Consider the following 18,499-nt stretch of genomic DNA (forward strand, 5'->3'; position numbering starts at 1 on the left):
GCGGGGGAGCTCGAACTTGGCTTTTTTGCGGATAATTTATTGAAAAAAATGAAATATTAAGCAGGAATATTACAGAATGGCTTTTTGTTTCACCAGCGGATGACAAATGAAGTAGAGCAGGTACCTGTTGAGGTTACAGGGCCATCAATCAACCCCCAGCATGACCCACAGCTGTCAGCGCCATATAAATTAATGTTTACCATTTTTAAATATGTACATCTGGAGAGGAGGGGAAAAAATATAAACCAGAGGCTGTGCTTTTGTGGGGAATTGCGGGAAGCCTACTCTATCAAAAGCTAATTATAGCTCAAGCCAGTTCGAATGTCATTCTTCAGTGGTGAGTTATAGGCACAAGGCTGTGGCGCGTCAGTCTCTTGCTCATCACAAAATCAGAACCCTTTTAAGTTTTAATTAATCTGCTCAGCTTTAGTTGCAAGAGGGTGGGTGGGAGGCAGATTAACCCTTAAACCACCAAGCCTCTTCATAGTGTCTCCTCTTGGACTTAAAAAAAAAAAAGCACCTGAGGGGGAGAGCATTTTAGTCTGACGTAGGAGCCTATTAGAAGGGAAGGCTTCCTTTCTTTTCTTTTCTTGTCTTTCTTTTTTTTTTTAATTTGCCAGCGTCTAGTTAGTTCCTTCTATTTCACTATCAAAAACCAATTAATTTTCTGTAAAAGCATCAAATTAATTACAAAATAATATGGAAATAAGAAGAATGGAAGGATGTCTCTCTTCTCCCATTCCCCTCCCCCCCACCTCATTATAGGAAACATGTCAGGCCCTTTGGCAGCAAAGCCCTATTAAGGAACTACAGACTGTTGAGTTCCTTATTTAAAATTCCATCGGTGGTGTCAGGAGACCTCTGGAAGTGTGATGTTAGGTCCTTCTCCGCATTCAGGGACCAGCTTCCTTTTCTGCATTTGATCAGAGCATCTTCATCGCTTCTCCACCACCCCGCCGCTGGATGGTTGTCATGGCAACACCACATTTTCAGGCAGGGTGGCTGGAAAGTGAAGACTTCTCTCAGGCATCCATGGTGCTTGCTTGTAGGGCCCTGTTCTGAAAACATTGAAGCATGGGAGAAACTTCTGGGAACACTGCAGAAGATAAACATAGCACCGGTCTTTAAAAAGGGCAATGAAGAGGACTTGAGGAATTATAGACCAGTCAGATTTTTTTTTTCCCAATCTCTGGAAAGATACTAGAACAAATGATTAAACTATCAGTTTGTAATCACCTGCAGGATAATAGGGTTGTGAAGAATAGCCAGCATGGATTTGTTGAGAAGAAGTCATGCAAAACCAACCTAATTTCTTTCTTTGACAGAGTTACTGGCCTAGTGAATGGGGGAGAAGCAGGATATGTGATAATCTTGATTTTAAGAAGTCTTATGAGGCAGTCTCAACTGACATTCTCATAAGCAAACAAGGGAAATATAGTCTAGATTAAATTAGTATAAAGTGAGCACACAGCTGGTTGAAAGACTATATTCAAATATGGTCAAGTATTCAAGTTATCAATGGTTCACCCTGGAGGGTGTGTCCCTGGAGGGGTCATTCTTGGGTTGGGTACTAGTCAATATTTTCATTAGTGATTTGGATAATGGAGTGGAGAGAGTATACTTATAAAATTTTCAGATGACACAAAGCAGGGAGAGGTTTCAAGCACTTTGGAGGACAGGATTAGAATTCACAACTACCTTGGCAAATTGGAGAATTGGTCTGAAGTCAGCAAGATGGAATTCAGTAAAGACAAGTGCAAAGTACTTCACTTAGAAAGCCTGTATCAAATGCACAACAACAACATGGGGAAAAAACTGACTAGGTGGCAGTATTGCGGAAAAGTAATTGAGAATTATAGTGGCTCACAAATTGATTGAGAGTCTACAATATGACACAGCTGCAAAACAGGCTAATATCCTTCTGGGGTGTGTTAAGAGCAGTGTCGTATGTAAGAGGTAATTGTCCCGCTCTACTCAGCACTGGCGAGGCCTCAGCTGCAGTAGTGTGTCCAATTTTGGGTACCATGCTTTCGGAAGGATGTGCACAAATTGGAGCGTGTCCAAAAAAGAGCAGCAAAAATGATAATAGTTGACCTATAAGGAAATGTTAAATAAACATGTCGCTGAAGGCAGGTCAAGAAGTAGTGGGCTTAATCTGCATCAAGGAAGATTTAGATAGATATTAGGAAAAGCTTTCTAACGATAAGGGTAATTAAGCTGTGGAACAGGCTTCCAAGGGAGGCTGTGGTATCCCCATCATTGGAGGTTTTTAAAAATAGGTTGGACAAACACTTGTCATGGACGGTCTAGGTTTATTTGGTCCTGCCATAGTGTAGGGGGCTGGACTTGATGACCTCTCCATGTCCCTTTCAGCCCTACATTTCTATGATTTGAAGTGTTTGCAGGACAGGTTCATTGTCTGATGCAGCTGAATGACAGATTCTATCAGGGCTATTGTGGTATTTAAAGAAGATCTATGATGGTTCACCTTAGAGAGGGAGAGAATAAAACAGGACACAAAAATAATGAATGGGATAGAGAAGGTAGATTGAATATTTTTATTCCCGCTTTCATTATTCAAGACTAAGGGGATCTTGATTGAAATGAAAAGGTGGCAAATTGACAAAATTTAGGCTGCTGGCTTGCAGATACTAGTGCCTATCACTAATATTGTCTCTTTGTTTCCTTGTATTCCCCCATTTGTAGCCATCTCTTGTCTCTTGTCTTATACTTACATTGTAACCTTTCTGGGACAGGGATTATCTTTTTGTTCTGTGTTTGTACAGCACCTAGCACAATGAGGACCTGGTCCCGGATCAGGGCTCCTGAGTGATAGAGTAAAACATCTAATAAATGATAATACAAAGGAATTTTTTTCAGCCAATGCACAATTAGCCTGTATGGTTAGTTGCCACAGGGTTTCATAGAGGCCAAGAGTTTAACAGGATTCAGAATAGGACTGGATTTTTATAAGGATGACAAGTATCCAGAGCTATCATAGGGCTTAAAGAAACAACAACAACAACAAGGATTCTTGGAAGGGATATAAATGCTTTTGATTCAGGGCAAAAGCCAATTTTTAATGGGGAGTAGGTAGCAACTTTCTCTGTGGGCAGGTTATTCTGTAACTGCCAACTACAAGGTTTCATATACCTTCCTCAGAAGCGGCTGGTGCTGGCCACTGTTACATGGTATCTGGATTAGATGGACCACTGGTCTGATCTGGGATGGCAGTTCTGTTGTTCCATTCCCAGATCTGGAAAGGGATCCATTCATTCTTTACTCTGAGTCTTAAATTCTAAAGTACGTCATGGAAGTGATGTTCACCGATGGCCTAGAAAAGAGAGATCTTAATTCCCCACTCCCCCACCCCTCAGTTCTACACACATGTGCTTGTGTGTTTCCAGGATCAGAAGAGCCCTCAACGTTAATCACTTTGCTTAAGTTAAGTTGTGTTTAACTATTTTGCAGCATTAGGGCCATAGAACCTCTGACACTGCATTTCAGAGATATACACTGATGGCATTATCTAAGTGCATAATACTGCTGCTAGTAATAATAAGGGAAGACAATAATACTGCAGCATTTCCCATCCTGTTCACCAGGATCAGAGTAAAGAAAGCAGGGTATGGTTTTGACTAGCGATCTGGGAGCCAGACCTCCTGTGATTGAACCCTGTCTCTGTGCTCATTCCTTCTGTGACCTTGGCCTTCCCATGTCCCCCAGTATGAGAGACTGTAATACCTAAATTCCCATTGTGGTCCCAAGAGGTAGATATCTGCCAGTGTTTGTGCAGTGTTTTGAAGATGACAAGTGCTGAGTTATCTCCCTGTTTCTAGTTTTCCAGTGTTGGCATGCATGTCAATGGGACGTTTCTAACCCCAAGCAGTATTTTAGCCTTTTCTTTGATGAAGATAATTTATACATTTTAGTTCATTCTTTACAAAAATGAAATGAATAAAAAAGTCTGTGTGATTCCTAATATGCAGTGAAGGCTTAAGCTGGCATAATAATTGCTAAAATACTATTTAAAGCTGCATCTGACTCAGAGCCAACTTCAGAGGACAAGTCAAAACAGCACTGGATAAATATTTAAAATGTTTAAAGATGTTAGGTTCAGACTTTGGGCCAGATCCTCAGCTGGTATAAATCAGCCCAGCTCCATCAATGTTGCTGGAGTAACATCAATTTCTATCAGCCGAAGAGCTGGTCCTATTTTTTGAAGGCTTCCTTGAGTGACAAGTCCATGGAATTTGTCAGTAACAGTGTCTCCAAATCCAGCCACTTCCTCCTGACCCATTGTTGTTAAAAATCTCTCATATTGAATGTAAAATGGATATTCAGTAAGGGTGAAGCTCATCTCTGCAAGTTTTGGACCTGCTACATGGGGCAAATAGCTGACGTCACAGACTGCGGCAAGGACAGAGGAGCTCAGTGGTTGGAGCAGTGGCAATCAGGTCTAGTGGTCAGAACAGCTGCGCCAGAAGCCAGGGACAGCACTGATGATCAGAGCCGGGGTCAGGAACCAGGAGTCAGAGCCAGAGTCAGGAACCAAGGAGGGGAGCAGGGCTGGAGAGGACTTCAGCTGGGCTGAAGCAAGACTCGGAACAAGGCAGGCACAAGAGTGATTACAGCTGTGGGCATAAGCACTGAGCAGCCACTGGCCTTGTGCTGCTGCTGGGCCTAAGAGCAGGCCTGGTGATTTCTCGCCACCAGTCAGGAGGTCAAGTCAATCAAAGTGTTCAGCAATGGTCAATTAGCTGGTACCAAGCTCGGCTGCAGGCCCTGATTCCTGAGAGCTGGTGGATCCATGTAGTGCCAGAGCACATATATTAAATGCCACCAGAAACAGATTATCCATTGAATCACCTTTGCTTTACTCAAGGTCCATGCGTCATTGAAGTCTCACTAAAATACTCGGAATATAGGCTATGGGCTTGTCTGCATGGTGCATTAGTCCACACTAGAGAGGTATACAATCTAATGTGTTCTAGCACGTTGCACACTGACTGGCCTGTGTGGGCCCTGCTGGAGGACACTAAAAGTTCCCTGGTGCATGGTAATGTTGAAAGGGTAGCGTTACCACACACTAGGAAACTTTTAGTGTGCACCAGCAGGCCCAGATGTGCCAGTTAGCACATGGACTAATGCACTGTGTAGACTAGCCCTCAGAGGGACCTCACTGGTGAATAACCCTTGTCTTCTGCGCAGGGGAGATTTTTCCCTTAAGTCAATGATTCAATAGGCATAACGAGCACATAAGGAGAAACCATGGTCCCACTGAAGTTCATGGCAAAGTCCTGTTCACATGAATGAGGTCACGATGTGACCTCAGCACAAGATGTTTGTGGTGGGCGATTACGCTACTCAAACGAGGTGAAATACACTCCTGTACAGAGAGGCTGCACAAAGCCTAAATCCCATCTAGGTTCTGCTTTCTGGGCTAAGATGGGATTTAGTAGTGCATGTGTGTTGTAATGGCTCTATCTGCTCAGACATGTACAAAACTGAGCTCATTTAATAGATGAGCCATTTGATTTATGTAGCATTTATTATGAATGCTTATTATAGCTGATAATAATGACTAGCTTACTTTATATATAGCTTTTATCCCAAAGAACCCCAAGTGTTTTAAAAACTGGGTGTACACAAGCATCACCTCATTGGCACTAGATCTTCATCCATTGATTCATATTGTTTAAGGCCAGGAGGGCCCATTGAATTGCCTAGCCTGACCTTCAGTATTACGCAGGCAATTGTATTAGTTTAGTTACGCCTAGTACAATAACTTGTGTTTGGTTGAAGCATCTCTTCCAGAAAGGAATCCAGTCTTGATCTGAGGGCATCAAGAGATGGGGAAATCCGCCACATCCCTTGGCGGTTTGTTCCAATGGTTAATCACCCTCACTGTTATAAATGTGTACCTAATTTCTAGTTTGAATGTTTCTCTACTTCAGTTTCCATCCATTGGTTTTTGTTCTGCCTTCTCTGTTAAATTAAAGAGCCCTTTAGGCCCTTGAAAAGTTTCTCACTGTGAGACATTTTCTCCAGCTTTCAAATTATTTTTGTGGCTCTTCTTTGCACCATCTCCAGTTTTTCAACATCCTTTTAAAAATGCGAACACCAGAACTATGTAGAGTATTTCAGTTTTGGTCTCACCAGTGCCATGTTCAAAGTTGAAAACCTGTCCTACTCTAACTCACTACTCCCGTGTTTATACATCCAAGGATTGCATGAGCCCTTTTTGCCACATCACTGCACTGGGAGCTCATGTTAAGGTGTTTGTCCATTATGACTCCTAAATTCTTTTCAGAGTCACTGCTTTCCAGAATCCAGTGCCCCACTGTGTAAGTATGGCCTACATTCCTTGTTCCTAGATGTACAACTTTGAATCTAGCTGTATTAAAAACACATTTTGTTTGAATGGGCCCAGCTTACCAAGTACCCCAGATCTTCTCTGTTCTCCTCATTAGTTACCATTCCGTCAATCTTTGTGTCATCCATATGTTGTATCAGCAGTGATTTACATGTACTTCCGGATGATAGATAAAAATGTTTAAAAGTACAGTACCAAACTGTGACAGGGCACTGTGACAGGATCCCCGGGGTGCAGCCTGGGACTGTGGGACCACTGTGCCCCCTTAACTCTCCAGCCTGGGCTGTCTCTCAGAATGCAAGCAGCAAACCCATCCAAGTGCTGTTATCACTCAGCACAACTGCACGTGAAGCCCCACGCCCAGCTAGATTGCATGAATGCTCCCAGAGCCACTCATGAATCACACAGAGAAAGGCACCAGCCAAATTCCCCCCAGCTCCCAGCCTTATACCTCAGGAATATACCGTCTTGCACTGTTCAAGACCTTTTCTTGAGGAATGCAAGTTTATTAATTGATTCACCACTTCATCAGTGGGAAGTGGATATACACCAGCCTTTGTAAACCTGAGCATTTCAGGCAAACTCACTGGTAATCAACAGTAAAAGGGATCAACAGTAAAAGAAGTTTATTGATTACAAAAGATAGATTTTAAGGGATTATAACATTTGGTAACTTTCTCTGATTTTTTGCCTAAGAAAACAAAATAAGTGCTCAGTCTAAATCCTGAACCTGTAAGACACTAGGCAGCATTTAGATCAAGCTGTTTTCTCACCCCACTGGATGTTACAATTTATAATACACAGGTTTCACCCTGGAAACCTGGGCCAGTCTCCTTTGTTGGAATCTTCAGTCTTCTGAGCAGTCTTGTTACTTGGAGAGTAGGTGGAAGAAGGAGAAAAGGCCAGTCATGGGGCCATTGTGTTCTGTTTTATACCCTCAGTCCATGTGCTTGGAGAACATAAGTCCAGGCATGTCTGGTGGGCATTGCATTCCGCACAGCCTATCTTTGCGAGGACTTCCTGTGCGCTGTGGAGATACGGGGCAGATTGAGTGATGTGGGAGGAAGGGGCAGTGGAGAAATCAGTGGCTGTGATACTACATGGATCCACCAGCCATTTGCCACATGTAGCTGTGGCTGGTCTGGCCCGGAGACTTGGATATCAGCTGGTTTTACTAGATCTGATTTTGCTCTGTGACCTCAGGATGCTCTCCTGTGCCCAGTTTAGCTGTGTGAAGAGTCATAGGTTAAGATGTAGGCCCATGGGTCTCCAAGCAGTGCCCAGACCACAGCCACCCAACAGCTCTCTGGAACCCGTGGAAAGGGGAGCAGTGGATGTCTGGCCCATGATAAGCTCTGCTCATGAAGTTCCTGACTGAAGCAGACATCTGTCCCCACTGACTGACCTGGACACACTACTTAAGCCAGAAGGGGGCACAGGAAGCTGGCTGAACAACTGAGCGATCCTGACCTGGTGCCGTACTGGATCTTGACTGGATCAATGCTGTGACCTGGCATTGGTCACTGGCTCCACTTTGATCCTGAGTCCAGCTCGACCCTTGGCACAACTATCTGACTCAGACTCCATTCCTGACCCTTGATGTGACTGCTGACACAGATCGCAGCCCAGAACTTTTGTGTGGCTCCTGGCCCTGGGCCTTGAGAGGGTCCTGCCTCTGGCTTGGATTCCTGGCTCTGACCACTAGGCTTGCCAGCCCACACCCAAGTCCCTACAAGCTGCTTGAACTGTAGGCGGGACATAAGATTTCAAGCAATGCGTAAAATGAGCTATAGCTGCTTCATCACTGGCAACTGCAATGTGCCTTCAGACTGAAAATTGTTTGGGTCAGGGGCCTGGTACTTGTTTGGGACTGATCACTCATTATTTAACCCCATGGTCATATAAGTGATGCAAACAATAATAAATACACCCCAAGACAGGACCCGTTTAAATTAAAGTCACTGAGAAAACAGATTGAAACCAAGGATTGCAGAGCTTTTATTGTCCGGCTTGGGGGGTCAGAAACACGGCCCACAAAGACTGGTTTAAAATGAGTGGTTCCTTATTCTTCCCCTTCCCCAGCAACACCTGGAAACACACATCTGAAGGGTAATTGCCCCAGCTCTCTAAAACCAGCAAAACAAGTGCAAATGTTATGACCAGGTTTAATGAAGACTTTGGAGTGGGTCGCTCGACTGAGACACATTCAGATGCAGTCATGCTTTCACATCCTCTGACTTTTAACACACACACACGCATACAGCCAATAAGGGATCTCATTGAAAATTCAGGAGCTTGGGAGGCCGGGATTTAATAACAAAACTGGCACCTGTCATTTCTTCTACATATTGGATGCACTCGAGTGCTTTGACCATTAAAAATAACTCATCTGGGGGAGGAGGGGGGAAAGGAATATAAACAGCTTAGTTTATTTCTGTTACCCTGCAAGAGAAGAGAACCTTAGTGAAGTTGCACGCACAGTATTCACAGCTACAGAGTGAGCAGCAACTTTCTGCAAACTTCTTGGATTTCACATTCTCTGCATGTCTTTCTCCCATATATAAACAATAATATGCACCTGATTCTGCAACCTGCGTCTGCAGTTTTATGCTGATGTAACAGCACTGAAGGAAAGGAATGGGAGCAGGACTAATATGCAAAACTAAGGTAAGAAAATGGTGAATTAGGCCCTATGTATGTAAATACATTATTATTACTTAGGGTATGTCTTCACTACCGACCGGAACGGCGGGCAGCGACCGATCCAGCAGGGATCATTTTATCGTGTCTAGTCTAGACTCAATAAATCGATCCCCAAGTGCTCTCCTGTCGACTCCTGTACTCCAGCTCGGCTAGGGGTGCAGACAGAGTTGATGGGAGAGCAGCAGCAGTCGACTCACCGTGGTGAAGACACCACAGTAATTCGATGTAAGTACATCGACTTCAGCTACGTTATTCACGTTGCTGAAGTTGCGTAACTTAGATCGATCCCCCCCAGTGTAGTCCCGGCCTCCGTGGCAACCGATACTTTCATAATTAAGATTAACAATCGCTTTGCATTACTGCCCCAGTCTTAGAAGGAGGATGATCCACTGGTTAGGGCAGTAGTCAGAGAGCCTGAGAGACTCAAATTCAACTCTGCTTTGCCAAAGAGTCTCCATGTGACCTTTTGGCAAGTCAGAAGTCTCTCTGTGCCTCAGTTCCCCTTCTGTAAAACAGGGACGATAGCACTTACCTCCCAGGGGAGGGGTGAGAATAAATAAATTGAAGAGTGTGAGGTCCTCAGATATTACAGTAATGGGGGGCCATATAAGCATTTTAGATAGATAGACTTTGTCTCCTTCCTAACTTCTCAATAAAAGTCTTTTCAACTTCAAATTTGGCTTGTCTGTGGCCAGTCAGGAACTTTGTGGTCAAATTTGAGGTTATTGGAATGACAAAGATAGGAGCTGAAGTTGAATCAGTATGTTCCCAACATCTGGGAGGCTGAATGTGAGCTTCTGTTTTGAGCCCAACATTATTCAGGTTGTCACAATAATTCATAAACAGGACAGTGCAGATTTCTAACCTGGATGTCATAGATTTATACGTGATACTAATCTGAATGTCTGCCTGCTGATCTATGCCCTCCATGGAAAAACTCCTACTGAAAATGGATTAGGCCCTATGTGAGGAGATTAGCTTTTTTTAGGTACTGATATGGCCCCAGCTACAGTCGCATCAGAGTTCTTCACAATCTTTAATGCATTTATCTTCCTAAGGTCAGGAAGTTCTATTATTCCTCTTTTATAGAGAGATAAATGAGGCACAGAGGGTGGCAGACAAAGGGATTTAGGCACCTATCACCTAGTTAAAAGAAATTTAGGCACCTGAATACCTTTGTGACCAGCGCCCAGAGTGATTAAATAACTCACCAAAGGTCACACATGAAGCCTGTATGGAAGTTGAACCCCTGTCTCTAAAGGACCTAGCTAGTGCCCTAACCACTGGGCCATCTTTCCCCTCCCTTTGAAATGGGGGGGGGTAGTCTTTTCATTTTAACTTGAGACTTGAGCTATTTGGTGTTCCAGGTCTTGGTGAACCATCTTGTGAGTACATGAAAAATCTCCACCTTCATTTTCAAAAAAGGAAAAGAAATGTCTAGCCCTCACAGTTACAGACGAAAGCTTGAAACATGAACACTAAAGGCACGAAAACCAAATGTGAAATAAAAAGAAGCCAAAACATGTACACATGGATATAAATATCGTGAGTTTTAAGACAGTTCTATCACTCTTGGCAGGGGTGACTGATGGTTTTTGAATACTTGGGGTTGGCAAGATCAAACCTTTGCCCCACTTCTCCAAAAAGAATGCAGCCCAAGACAATGCCCCTTTTATGTAAGCAACAGACATATGTGGGTAGCTGGAGCAATTGCCGGAGGCAGGATACCACGCCATTGACCAATGATCTATTTGGATCCAGTATATGGCAAATAATATGCTTCTTTGCTGGATCTCAGTTTGTTTACTTATCTGTGCTGTCTTTTAACCCTGAAAAAATATCCCTGTGTGAATGGAAGCTGTTCAAAGGCATAAGTAAGGGCCGTGTGGAACAATTTATGTAATACCATGGAACTTACATGCACCCACACTAATTTACAGAGAAGCGGTTGAGGTAAAAGTGGAGCAAATACACATGGTTATATTATAAAAACAACAGCAGCACTTTCTTTCCAGCAGTCGCAACTGATGTGTGAAAGCCTAGAAGGATACAAGTGGCAATCATCAAAGACAGTACAGTACATAGGCTTCTTTTCATTCTTAAGACTCCGATATATTATTGTTTGAAGTCAGTTGAGCTGTTTAGGCGGTGTCTGTCTTTAAAGCTGTTGTGCTATCTTGAATAATTTAATAATAGTATTGGGGGATTCCATTATTAGAAATATAGATAGTCGGGATTGTGATAACTGGGACTCTCATATGGTGAATTGGCTGCTGGGTATGAAGGAGGCAGGCCTCGTGAGACATTGAGGCAGACTTTTGTGCAGAGGAGGAGCTGGTGGTCATGGTACATGTAGGTACCAGTGACACAGGGAAAGGTAGGAGAAAGGACCTAGAGGCCAAATTTAGGCTGTTAGGCAAGAGATTAAAGTCCAGGACCTTCATGGGAACATCCTCTTAAATACTTCCAGTAGCATGCACAGAGCCAGTTAGAAGGCAGATCAGCAGGGCCTCAATGCGTAAATGAGACAATGATGTAGGGAGGAGGGGTTTAGGTTTATTAGAAACTGGGGAACCTTTGGGGAAAGGAGGAGCCTATACAGGAAGGATGGGCTCCACCTAAACCAAAACAGAACCAGATTGCTGGCATGTAAAATTAAAAAGGTCGTAGAGGAGTTTTTAAACTAAGGGCTGGGGAAAGCTGACATGTGGAGGAAAACACAGTTTGGACAGAGATATCCCTTAGGGGAGGATTTATTAAAGGGGATTCTCTATATCCTAGTAAAGAGGAGAGGATAAAGTTGATAAAGTACGGGCAGAAGCTGAACAGAAAGTCAAATGAAAAAAAAAATCCCATTCAATTACATCACAGGAAAGCAGACAACTAAATATTGACAAATTTTAAGTGCTTATACACAAATACTAGAAGTCTAAACACTAAGATGGATGAACTTGAGTACCTGGTATTAAATGAGGATATTGATATAACCAATGGGACACAGCAGTACCAGGGTACAAAATATAAAGGAATGACAAAGTAGGTTGTTCTGCTGGGGTAGTGACACTATATGTGAAAGAAAGCATAGAATCAAATATAGTAAAAATCTTAACTGTGCCATAGAATATCTATGGATATAAATTCCATTCTTGAATAATAAGTGTAGCACTAGGAATATACTACCAGCCACCTGACCAGGATGGTGATGGTGACTGTGAAATGTTCAGGGAGATTAGAGAGGCTACATAAACAGAAAACCCAGTAATAATGGGGGATTTCAACTATCTCCATATTGACTGGTACATGTCAACTCAGGACGGGATGCAGAGATAAAGTTTCTAGACACCATTAATGACTGCTTCTTGGAGCAGCTAGTCCTAGAAATTACAAGGAGAGAGGCAATTTTTTAGTCCTAAGTGGAACACGGAATCTGATTCAAAAGGTGAATATCGCTGACTGCTCAGTAATAGCCAGTATAATGTAATTAATTTAACATCCTTGTGGGGGGGGAAATACCAAAGAAACCCACCACATTAGCATTTAACTTCACATAGAGGAGCTACACAGAAAGGAGAAGGCTAGTTAAATGGAAATTAAAATGAACTGTCACAAGACTGAAATGCCTGCAAAGCGCATGGAAACTTTTTAAAAACAGTATAGTAGAGGCTCACACTGTATGTATACCACAATTTTTAAAAAAAAGTAAAGTGGAACAAAAAAAATGCCACCATGGCTAAACAGCAGAGTAAAAAATGTTGTTAGAGGTGAAAAGGTCCCCTTTAAAAATTGGAAGTAAAATCCTACTGAGGAAAATAGAAAGGAACATAAACTTTGGCAAGTCAAGTGTAAAAGTATAATTAGGGAGGCCAAAAAAGAATTTCAAGAGCAACTAGCAAAAGACACAAAAACTAACAAAAAAAGAAATTAAGTACATCAAAAGCAGAAAGTCTGCCTAGCAATCAGTGGAGGTGTTAAAGGATCACACAAGGAAGACAAGGCCTTTGTGGAGACGCTAAATTAATTATTTGCATCAGCCTTCACTGCAGAGGATGTGAGGGAAATTCCCACACCTGAGCCATTATTTTTAGGTGACTAATCTGAGAAACTGTCAAAGACTGAGATGTTAATAGAAGAGGTTTGGGAACAAATTGATAAATTAGACAGTAAAATCACCAGGACCAGGTGGTGGCCATCTAAGAATTTTGAAGGAACTCAAATATGAAGCTGTAAAACTATTAAGTGTGATATGTAACCTATCGCTTAAATCAGCATCTGTACCAGATGACTGGAGGAGAGCTAATATAATGCCAATTTTTAAAAAAAAGGCTCCAGAGGCAATCTTGGCAATTACAGGCCGGTAAGCCTAATTTCAGTACCAGGCAAATTGGTTGAAACTATAGTAAAGAACAGAGTTAGATTAACATGACATGTTGGGGAAGAGTCAACATGGCTTTTGTAAAGGGAAATTGTGCCTCGCCAATCTATTAGAATTCTGTAAGGAGGACAACAAACATCTGGACAAGATGATCCAGTGGACATAGTGTACTTGGACTTTCAGAAAGCTTTTAAGTGAAGTATGCATTGACAGCAGGAGAGGGAAGGTCCTCCCTGGATCAGTAACTGGTTAAAAGATAAGAAACAAAGGCTAGGAATAAATGGTCAGTTTTCACAGTGGAAAGAGGTAAGTAACAGTCCCCAAGGATCTGTACTGGGACCAGCACTGTTCAACATATTCATAAATAATCTGAAAAAAGGGGTAAACAGTGAGGTAGAAAAGTTGGGAGATGACACAAAATTACTCAAGATAGTTAAATCCAAAGCAATGACTTTAGCCCACTCCTGAAACTGTCTGGATGTTTAATATTTATTTCTCTTCTGACACAGGAGTTTAAAGGAATAGCTGACTCCTCTCCCTCTGATCACTATAGATTTCAGTGGGAGCAGGATTGGGATCTAAGTGAAATTTACCCATGCTACAGAGTGCTAGTGCAAGGCCCTTTATACCATCTATGTCTGGACAGGAGCTGTATGGGTCTACAGCAGCGGTTCTCAAACTCTGGGTCAGGACTCCAAAGTGGGTCACGACCCCATTTTAATGGCTTCGCATGGGCTGGCTTAGACTTGCTGGGTCCTGGGGCCAAAGCCTGAGCCCCCCAACATGGACCAAAACACTGGATGGCAGGGCTCATGTACCAGGCCCCCTGCCTGGGGCTGAAACCCTTGGGGTTTGGCTTTGCCACCCCCTGCGCCGGCCAGTGGGGCTCAGGCTTTGGCTTGGGCAGGCTCAGGCTTCAGTCCCCGCTCCTGGGATTGTGTCGCAATTTTTGTTGTCAGAAGGAGGTCGTAGTGCAATGAAGTTTGAGAACCCCTGGCCTATGGGGATAGCCAAGCAGGGGTGCCTGTGGAAGACAGAGATGCCGATGAGCATTTAGACCAATCCAGCATCCTCCACGTCCTATGCAAGGACTGTAGGAGGCTCTATTCTCTAATACTGCCACACCCTGTTCTCTGGCCTCTAGAAATGCCATCTCATCCTGCTCAGATCTATTCAAAGTGCTGCTGCAAAACTCATTTTCTTAGCCCATCGCTTTGACTCTGCCACCTCACGCTTTGCATCCCTCCGCTGGTTCCCTCTTCTCTGTTGCATGAAACAAACCACTTATCCTCACTTTCAAGGCCCTTTGCGGCCTCTCCTCACCCTATCATCTCTCATTCAGTGCCAAAAGGTCGACTCCTGCCGCTGATCAGCCCATGACGCCAGACTTCCTTGCCCAATTGTTAAATTTCCAAAGAAGCACCATCCCACGCTGCTCCTCATGGTTGGGAGGTGCTCCCTGTCAACGTCCGCCAAGCCACTACATTGTCTGCCTTCAAATCCCTTCTTAAAACTCTCCTTTGCCACGATGCCTACAACAAACTTGATAATGGTGAGATTGTTGGTGTGCTGAGACCACTGCCGATTGTCTCGTTGTTTCCTTGTTATCCCCATCAGTCAGTCTGTACCGTTGATTCTCTTGTCTTATCCTCAAATTGTAAGCTCCTTGGAGCAGGGACTGTCTTTTAATTCTTTGTACAGTGCCAAGCACAACAGAGCCCTAGTCCATGAGTAGGGCTTCCACTAACTACAATAATACAAATAATCAATAATAATTAGAAGGAATCCTGCTGCATTGCATAGGCTTGAATGAAGTCGTCCACCTGGGCCCTGCTTTGAGAAAGGGTAGAATCCACTCTAGACTCCACCCTTTGGAGCTGAAAGTGTGGGCTGTAGGTGGGTAGAATAGATTTTCCCTTCAGGAAGCTTGCTACACATAAGTGCCCTGTCCTTTGCTCAGAAAATAAAGGAGACCCATGCAAAAGCCTTTAAGACTTTTTTCTCATTTATTTTTCTGTCAACCATATAAAAGATCAGATATTAAAATTCCCGACCACTATGCTGATCAAGCATTCATTGCAGTAATATAGAGCAAAAAATATTCTCAGCCATGCAAGGCTCTTTTAGCACAAATCATTTATCCCAGGGAAGAGGCTGTGTGGTGAGTTCAGTGCCAACTCATAAATCCTGTGTGCTCAGGGTTCCTCTCTTTGAAAACGGCTACAAATAATCAGAACCTCTGAGTAAGTAAGAGGAGCCCTCTCTGAACTGGTTCCCCGTGTTATTTGGTTGCTCAGAGGACACTGATTAAAGTGACATATGCTGTGATACCATTGGGCTAAATTGTCAGAGTGGCCTCAATCTAGGCTCTAAAATTGGGCCTTCGGTTTTTCACATCTGCATGTTTGTACTCATATCCAGGTTGGGTCTGACCTGCAGTATATATGAAGGGAAAAGCAGTGCTTCAAATACAAAAGAAATGGCTATTATAATAATGCTTTACACTAATTTAGGACATGATTTGGGGCCCTGCTAGATCCTGTGACATAGGTATTATTAGTCATTTGTAGAAACGGAGAAACTGAGGCATGGCAAGGGTAATATAATATTAGGAGATATATCTATCTCATAGAACTGGAAGGGACCTTGAAGGTCATTGGGTCCAGTCCCCTGCCTTCACTAGCAGGATCAAGTATTGCCCCAACAGGGGGTATTTTTTTGCCCCAGATCCCTAAATGGATCCCTCAAGGATTTGACTTACACCTCTTGGCTTAGCAAGCCAATGCTCAACCACTGAGCTATCCCTCCTCCAGGTGTAAAGGAACATGTTCAGTTTCACCTAAGAGTTGGGCTTCCAGACCAGTCCTCTGCTCTAACCACTGGCCTATTCTGCATTCCAAAAAAAAATGCATTGAAATTAAAATATCTGTTTGACCAAACTGTAAGTTCGCCACTCCCCAGAAAAGAAAAAGAAAAATGGCAGCAGGAAACCTCTACCAGCGGTGCTACAGCAACTTCTCCCGCTCTGAGAGTTTCCTGCACCAATGCAAAACTGGCATTTGGTAGGATAAGCTAGGGAGAGCTTGTCTATCCCATTTTAGCTCCTGCTGAAGTTCTAGAATCCACCCCCCGCAAACATGTTGGAAAGTATTCTGCTATGACTGAAAAGGTCTCTCTTTTTCAGCCACAATCCCAATTCACATTGGGTACTTATAGTTAGTGGCTCAATAGTTTTCCATCAGAGAAGTTTTAAGCCTTGGCCTATTAAACTAATAACGCACCAGCCTCATATAGTTTTTTCCTCAGGTGGAAGGAACGGTTATAACTAAGAGCAGTGTAAGAGGCAATGAGGTAGGGCATGGGTCTGGGCATCAGAAGAACTTTCTTCTATTTCCATTCTTTCACTGACTTGATGTATGTAGCGTAGTTGTAGCTGTGTCAGTCCCAGAGCATTAGAGATTCAAGGTGGGTGAGCTAATATCTTTTATTGGACCAACTTTTACTGGACACAACTCTGTGTCTCTCTCACCAACAGAAGTTGATCCAGTAAAAGATATTACCTCACTCACAGTGACTTGATGGGTCATTTGGGCAAGTTCCTTAACCTTTCTGACTTGGTTAAGCTATCTGTAAAATGGGACTTATGATGGGCACATTAAAGAAAGAAACATGGACCTTTGTAAAACATTTTAGGATCTATGGATACAACCCCAATCAGTGTTGCTATATGTGCTTCACTGTACACATGTATAGTGAAATTTTGCTAAGGAAATATAAAATTACACCCACTTCCCATACACCCATTTCCTCAGGTATTCATTTCCATTAAGGCAGTGTTAGTGACACCTTCATAGACATCTAAGGTTGGGAGTCACCCAGATTTCACCAAACCAGTTTGACTTCCCTTTAGGTATTTGAATGGCAAAATCAGTATTTTCTACCTAGGCTAATTCAAGCATACCTGACAATGCACTGCAGCAAGTATATGAGGAGCATGAGCACAAAGACAGAAACTGTGTTATTTAGGACAGAGGAGGATAAACAGGAATAAGGGGCTGGAATTAAGCAGATGACAAGAAATGGGTACAATTTCCTAGTGGTGAGATCTACGCTATTAGAGTGTAATAACATCCCAAGGGAAATGCTGAACATCCCATTGTTTTGAGTCTTTTCAAACGAGACTGAATCACGAGCTAGGAAGCAGACTGCAGGAAGTACTTCCTAGAGTGGCAGGAAATGGATTAGATGACCTAGATGAATTTATCCTCAGTTTTACTGATTTCACAGACATAATCCCATCAACTTCATTGTAAAGCTGCCAGAATAAGGTCTGAGTATGAAAACTGTGTAAAGATCTCAGGAGTTGGCCCTATAGTTCCATGAAGGTGAATAGTGCCTACATCAGAATCATAATTTGTTTCATCTAGTAAATGCTGCAGGAGAAGAAGAGCTAGATTGTGATGCCCTTACACAAAAAGTAGGCCCCTTGAAATCAGTGGGACTGCTCAGTGGGTGAGGTCCCACTCAGTGTGAGTGAATCTGACCCTTTGATTCAGATACAGTCATGAACGACAAGTTTAAACTCATTTGCAGAAGAACAAGGCCGTGGTCTCTATTGGCACCGAGTAATTGGAATCCAGGATGGAAAACAAAACCCTTTATATTTTTTAACCCTTTGGTAAACAGCAATGCAGCCTGAAAAGACACAATGCTCGGCAAAAGCCCATAAAATGGCAAAAATATGGAAACATGCAAGCAAGAAATCCTCCCCCAAGCAAGGCATGTCAGTTGCATGGGTACGGCTTAGGGAAACATTTACTTAAAGACTGTGACTTATGAACATCTGAGATGGAGGCATGACAAGTGCCATTGGGGTGTATTAAGATGAGAAACAATTTAACCAAAACATAAGCAGAAAACTGGAAGAGTCGAATAAAGTTTCTGAGGTGTAAGAAGACATGCCCTGGGACAACATGGAAAGATGGGCTGAGAAGAATTTTCCCCTATAGGCACAGGTCCTGTCTATTATATTTTACAATACTTCAGGA

Source organism: Mauremys mutica, chromosome 3, assembly GCF_020497125.1.
Source record: "Mauremys mutica isolate MM-2020 ecotype Southern chromosome 3, ASM2049712v1, whole genome shotgun sequence".
NCBI classification, from domain to species: domain Eukaryota; kingdom Metazoa; phylum Chordata; order Testudines; family Geoemydidae; genus Mauremys; species Mauremys mutica.